Source organism: Sorex fumeus, unplaced genomic scaffold (genome assembly GCF_029834395.1).
Source record: "Sorex fumeus unplaced genomic scaffold, SorFum_2.1 ptg000129l, whole genome shotgun sequence".
Lineage (NCBI taxonomy): Eukaryota > Metazoa > Chordata > Mammalia > Eulipotyphla > Soricidae > Sorex > Sorex fumeus.
In genome coordinates this window covers 12,046,540-12,052,722 of record NW_026606186.1, presented here as the reverse complement: position 1 = coordinate 12,052,722, position 6,183 = coordinate 12,046,540, and positions in this window count along the sequence as shown.

The following is a 6,183-nucleotide window of genomic DNA, read 5'->3' as shown; positions in this document are numbered from 1 at the left end:
GAGATTAACTATATGGAGCACCCAACTTACTGCCTACCCTCTTATACAAACATAGGAAGTGGAAATTACCAATTGATAATCAGACTTTCCTTGGGTCTGAACCCAGCTCTACTCTTCTGTAGCCTACAGAATTCTGATAATAACTTCTTTAATATTTAGACTTTCACATTATGTTCTTTTCTCATATTACTTATAAAACAAACAATAAACAAATTGGCCCTCCCGTTGATCATCGATTTGCTTGAGCGGTCCCAGTAACGTCTCCATTGGAGACTATATTGTTACTGTGTCCGGCATATCAAATACTCTCAGTAGCTTGCCGGGGTCTCCAAGAGGGGCGGAGGAATCGAACTCGGGTCGGCCATGTTGGCCGCTTGTAAGGCGAACACCCTACCCGCTGTGAGAAAAGAAATATGGTGCTTTGGAGGTCAGTCTTGGACTAGTCCTTTCCCACTTCTTGCAATTAGTTGTGTTATGCAAAATACATTATGTTATTTGGCTTCTCCATGACTTAGTTTCTTATGTAAAAGAAAGAACAGGGCACTATTATTATTACAGAGACAGTCTGAAGATCAATTTAGTCAGTATTGCAGTTCTTACAATACAAAACATATTCAATAAATGGCTCTTGCTGCTATTTCCATTTTATAGAAGAAGAAAGAAGTTATCTGTGAGGGCGTAGTACAGTGCATAAGGGAACTTCCTTACAAATAGTTCACCTGGGTTTGATCCTCAGCACGTCATATGGTCCCTGAGCACCACTGGGAGTGAGTCCTGAGCATAGAACTAGAAATAAGTCCTGAGCATTGTCAGGTGTGGCTCCAAAAATATAAGCAACAGCACCACAAGAAGCGATCTGAATGAGTAGGTGGGACAAGACTCTATAGTACCAGAACTTAGAGCTACTTGTGTCCATAGTCTGTGGTCTTTCTGCACCAAGCATCTTCCTTCCTAATGAGTAAGAAACACTGCCCTCTCAGTCTTTCTCCATTGTTATTAACTGAAACACATCCTTGACAACTCTGCAGTCCAAACAATAATCAGACTGAAGATGGAATGGGCTGCCTCCCACTATTGTTTTGTGATAAAATCTCCCCAGAAACCACCCCATTATTTTCAACTACCTCCATGCATACATATTTTGCACATAAAAACAATGCTCTGTGAGTAAAAGCAATGTGTACAGAGTAAAATACTCGGCACAGATGATCAAGACCAAAATGCATGCCACATTTAAATGATTGCTGAAGTCTGAGGTCCTGCTTTTTAGCATGGTCTTTTAGGCATTAGCACACAAAGCTGGAAAATGTGTCCGTCCTACTATAAAAAGAATTAAGCCTGTTTATCTCTGACTCATACTGAGGGGGTACTCATTAAACACTTGATCGATAAATCAATTCACCTATAAATCTACTTACATCTCTACCTATTTTGTAAAATATCTCTATGCATATCTATCCATATATTATCTATTTTTCTATTACATATCAGCTTATCTAATCATCCATCCATTATTTATCCATACATCTAACAAAACATTTGATTCATCTTATATAATTCACCGTTAGATGGGAAAATAATAAAAGCAACTACTTATCTAGGTTTATCAAGAATTGTGATAGGAGTGGGTGCGGCGGGCATCAAGAAAAGCTCTTGTTACTATTAAAATTGTACATTCTGCTATACCCAAGGTGACTTTCTGCCTACACTTATTTTTTTTCTACACTAGCACAAAAAAAGTCGTGATAACAGGGAAAGCTTATATAATGCTATAGGCTATAGTTATGCTCTTAGGTAGAGTCACATCACTAAAATAACTTTAAATACAAATGGAACAAAGATTGGAAGAAATCAAGTTGCATTCTCTATTGTGGATGATTTCATTCTCTTCTTTTTCCCTCCCTCCCTCCCTCCCTCCTTCCCTTCTTTCCTTCCATCCTTCCTCCTTTCTTTCATCCTTCTACCCTCCTTCCTTTCTCCCTTCCCTGCAATTATATTTTAAGACTAGAATCCGTAGCACACAAGCAAACACTTTCACTTGTCTGAATCATAAATTCACTCAATTTTCTCTCTGCCTAAAAGTCTAATGTAGAACCCAATAAAATTTAGCTTATTTTTAATTTTTGTTACATTTTTGTTTCTTAGTTCTTGTCATCTTTCATTCCTTATTATCTTGTCTTTTTCCCCATAGGTACACAGTTTTTTATGATTTATTTTCAGTAATAAAATATTCTAGCACCTGTTCTTTTACCAATGTACATTTTCCACCACCAATGTCCCCCAGTTTCCTTCCTGCCAACTCCCAACCCCAGCCCAGCCTACCTCTATGGCAAGCACTTTTCTTCTTTCTCTCTCTTTCTCTCTCTCTTTCCTTCTGGGCATATGGTTTGTAACACAGGTACTGAACGGACACCATGGATATTCCTTTACTTATTTTCAGCACTAAGTTCTTGCCCAAAGCAATTATTTCTGACTATGGCTGGAGCAATAGCACAGCGGGTAGGGTGTTCGCCTTACAAGCGGCCAACATGGCCGACCCGAGTTCGATTCCTCCGCCCCTCTCGGAGAGCCCGGCAAGCTACCGAGAGTATTCAATATGCCAGATACAGTAACAACAAAGTCTCCAATGGAGACGTTACTGGGCCTGCTCGAGCAAATCGACGATCAACGGGAGGGCCTTTACCTTATTATTGCTGTAGTGGTTCTTTATCTATCCTGATTCTCTCTCCCCCACACACACTTCTGGCGAACTTCCAATTGTGGCTTAGTCCTTCTGGTCTTTATCTCTGTTGTCCTTGGGTATCAGTCTCATATTATGGGGTTGTTTTTTTTTTTTTAACATGCCACAACTTAGTGCAATCATTATATTTCTGTCCCTCTCCTTCTGACTCACTTTGCTCAGAATCTATGTGTTTTTCTTATTTTTTTGAAATCAATGAAATTTAAAGACATCAACTTTTTTTTATTAAATATGTGTAAACAGTAGAAAGCTTTTGGGCAAAATAATGCAGAAATGGCTTTATCAATGTGCATCATATTTTCAAAATAATGAGTTCCCCTTATTATTTTTCTTCTACTTTCCACCTCTTGGTATTCACCTATCTGTTAAGAGAGTCATTTAATTCTGCATTCTAAGAGTGTCAAACTCATTTAAAAGTGAACTTTTTCTAACCAATCTTAAAGATACTTGGACCATTGCAATGGCATCTTAAATATCTGAAATGTTCTCCATCCTTTTTTTTTTTTATGTTCTCCATCCTTTAAAAGACTGCAAGATGTAATTTTCTCATCCCCAAATCTGCTCATGCTCTCAACTGATACAATGGTTCTTCATCTGATAGAGAATCATGACTGAGATTCTTAGCATTATGTGATGCGTTGACAAAGTACAACCTTAGATTCTACTTAGGTCTCCAAATTCATCTCAGAAAAGAGAAATATATATCAGTTATATAATTGTTGACAATTGTCTGCTAAATGGCTTAAACCTCATTATTTTTTCCCATACTCTTTTTCCTGAATTCAGCAGGAATTTTACAATTTGTAAAGTCTACTGTATTTTTCTAAGTGGTAAACTCTCGTTTATTTGGAAATACATACTTTATCTTTGTAGAGAGCATTTAGTACTTTCTTATTTTTGCTAGCAGAATGTCTTATGGATACTACTACCTTTACATAAACTGCATTGAAGCATTGTAACTTTTTTATGGTAATCTATGCATGTTGTAAAACCTTAGGAAAACATAGACAAGTAGAAGGAAACAAAATTAAAATCATTTATAATTTTGTCACTCCAATGGTGGAATTAAGTCTGAGTTTCTTAGCATTATTAACTTTGTGGTGGAAACTATTTCTACTCTTCTGTTCAAATCTGTGTTTTTATTTGCCAAATATATAATTATGAGGTGCTTAGCATTGTGTAATTGGCTCTTTAAAGTGGAAGGGTAGGTTGAAAAATTGTCTCCTGTTTTGAAAAATTCTGAATATTTTTGTCTATGATGAAAAGTGTTCTTTTATAAATACAAATGTTCTATTATTTCAAGTACTACTATTTCCAAAAGTTTCTCAACACAAACAAAAAGCAGTTACTCTATATCTATATCTTGGAGTATGATCACAATTAATTCTATTTAATAAATTTCAACAGGAAGAATTTTTGGGTCTTCCTATTGAAGAAGACACACACATTTAAATCTTTTGATAGTCCTTTTCAAATTATCATCCAAAAGGATTCTATTTAATTACACTCCCCAAAGCAAAGAATGTCCATTTTCTTGCCAAGTGATTATAAGTTTATGATAAATGATAGTCCATTGAATAACTCAAAACTAAGCCTTTTGTTTAACATAATTTCTGTGAAGTATAATTTCCATTTCATATTAAATGTATATGAATAAATTTTGTCTTTTATAATTTACTTAATTAGACCCCATAATTCACATTCCAATGCAGTCTTTATCTTTTTAGTCATTGATTCAAATGCAATTTTTATGTCACCCCTTGCCTGTCATGTGTGTCTAACAAAAATGCTATCTCTTTTATGCTGTCTGCCTTTGAATCAGAAAATGATTTATGATACAATTCATACAATTCCTATTGATTTGAAATGCTACTAGTTTTATAAGTTGATTCACATATATATGTATGACTCATATTAGTTTTTGAACATTCAAAAAAATCACTCAGTCTGTTCCTCTGCCTCTATTTTATATTTAATTTTATTTAATTTGATTTTTTGGTTTGATTTATTTGGAAGGATACACCTAGCTGTGCTCAGAGCTTATTCCTAGTTATGTGTTGAGGGATTGCTTCTGTTAATTCTCTGGAGAGCCTATGCAGGACAGGGTATCAAACTCAGATCAGCTGTAGATTGGGCAAGCACTGTGTATCTGCTTTACTACCTTTAATTTTTTTTAAGTTTCATAACAGTGTTATTTTCATTGACCAATATTTATTTCAATAGCAGTCACTATTGGGCATACATAGGTACAGCATCTATAATATTTTGGAATAACTAGAGTGTTCACTAAAAATCAATAACATAAGTTTTAAAACTGCGTCTTTTGACATGCTTAAAAAGTGTTTAGTTACTTAAAGAGTGTTTCTTAAAGGTTTTTAAATGTTTTTGTAAATTACTCGATTCTTCACTATTACTCAGATGATTTGCAAATTATATCTGAGATTAAAATATATTTTAGAAAAGGGGGTTATATTGGGGATATTGGTGGTGGGGAATGTGCACTGGTGGAGGGATGGGTGTTTGATCATTGTATGATTGTAACCCAAACATGAAAGCTTATAACTATCTCACAGTGATTCAATAAAATTAATAAAAAAATGTATTTCAGATTTTTACCATATGCTTTCATCAATCTTATATCACTTGTATCACTCATCATCCTGTTGATCTTCGATTTGCTCGAGCAGGCGCCAGTAACATCTCCACTCGTCCCTGTCATGTGCTAGTGTAGCCCAATGGCATCTGCTCGCTCCAGGAACATGAAGAGCCTCAAATCGTTTGTTCAGGGTTTTGACGAAGAAGTCTGACCATCTCATAGGTGGGTGGCCACCAAGTCCTTTTGATGTCCCACGGAATCCAGTCAGTAACAGCTCTAATCCAGTGGTCGTCTGTAAATCACATTATGTGTCTGGCCCATCTGACTTGACGCTTTAGCAAACGAGACAGCATCCCTGATTCTTGATCATCACAAAGGCTGGAACTCCAGATTCCTTTTCTCACTTGAGTGAAATGTGATATTCCAAGCATAGCTCTTTCGATTCGTTTTTGGGAGACTCAAATAGCCTTCTCGTCGGGTCTAGGTCTCTGAGGCATATGTTAGTGCAGGAAAAACGGTGGAGTCAAAATCATTGTATACCTGAAACCAAAGCACAAAAATTTGTAAGTCTACAACTGTACCTCATGGTGTTTCACTAATAAAAATTTGCTCGAGCGGGCCCAGTAACGTCTCCATTGGAGACTTTGTTGTTACTGTGTTTGGCATATCAAATACGTCACAGGGAGCTTGCCAGGCCCTGCCATGCAGGCGAGATACTCTCAGTAGCTTGCCGGGGCTCTCCGAGAGGGGCGGAGGAATTGAACTCGGGTCGGCCATGTTGGCTGCCTGCAAGGCAAACGAAATTTAAAAAAAAAAAAAATTAAAAGATGTGACAGGAGCCAGAGGT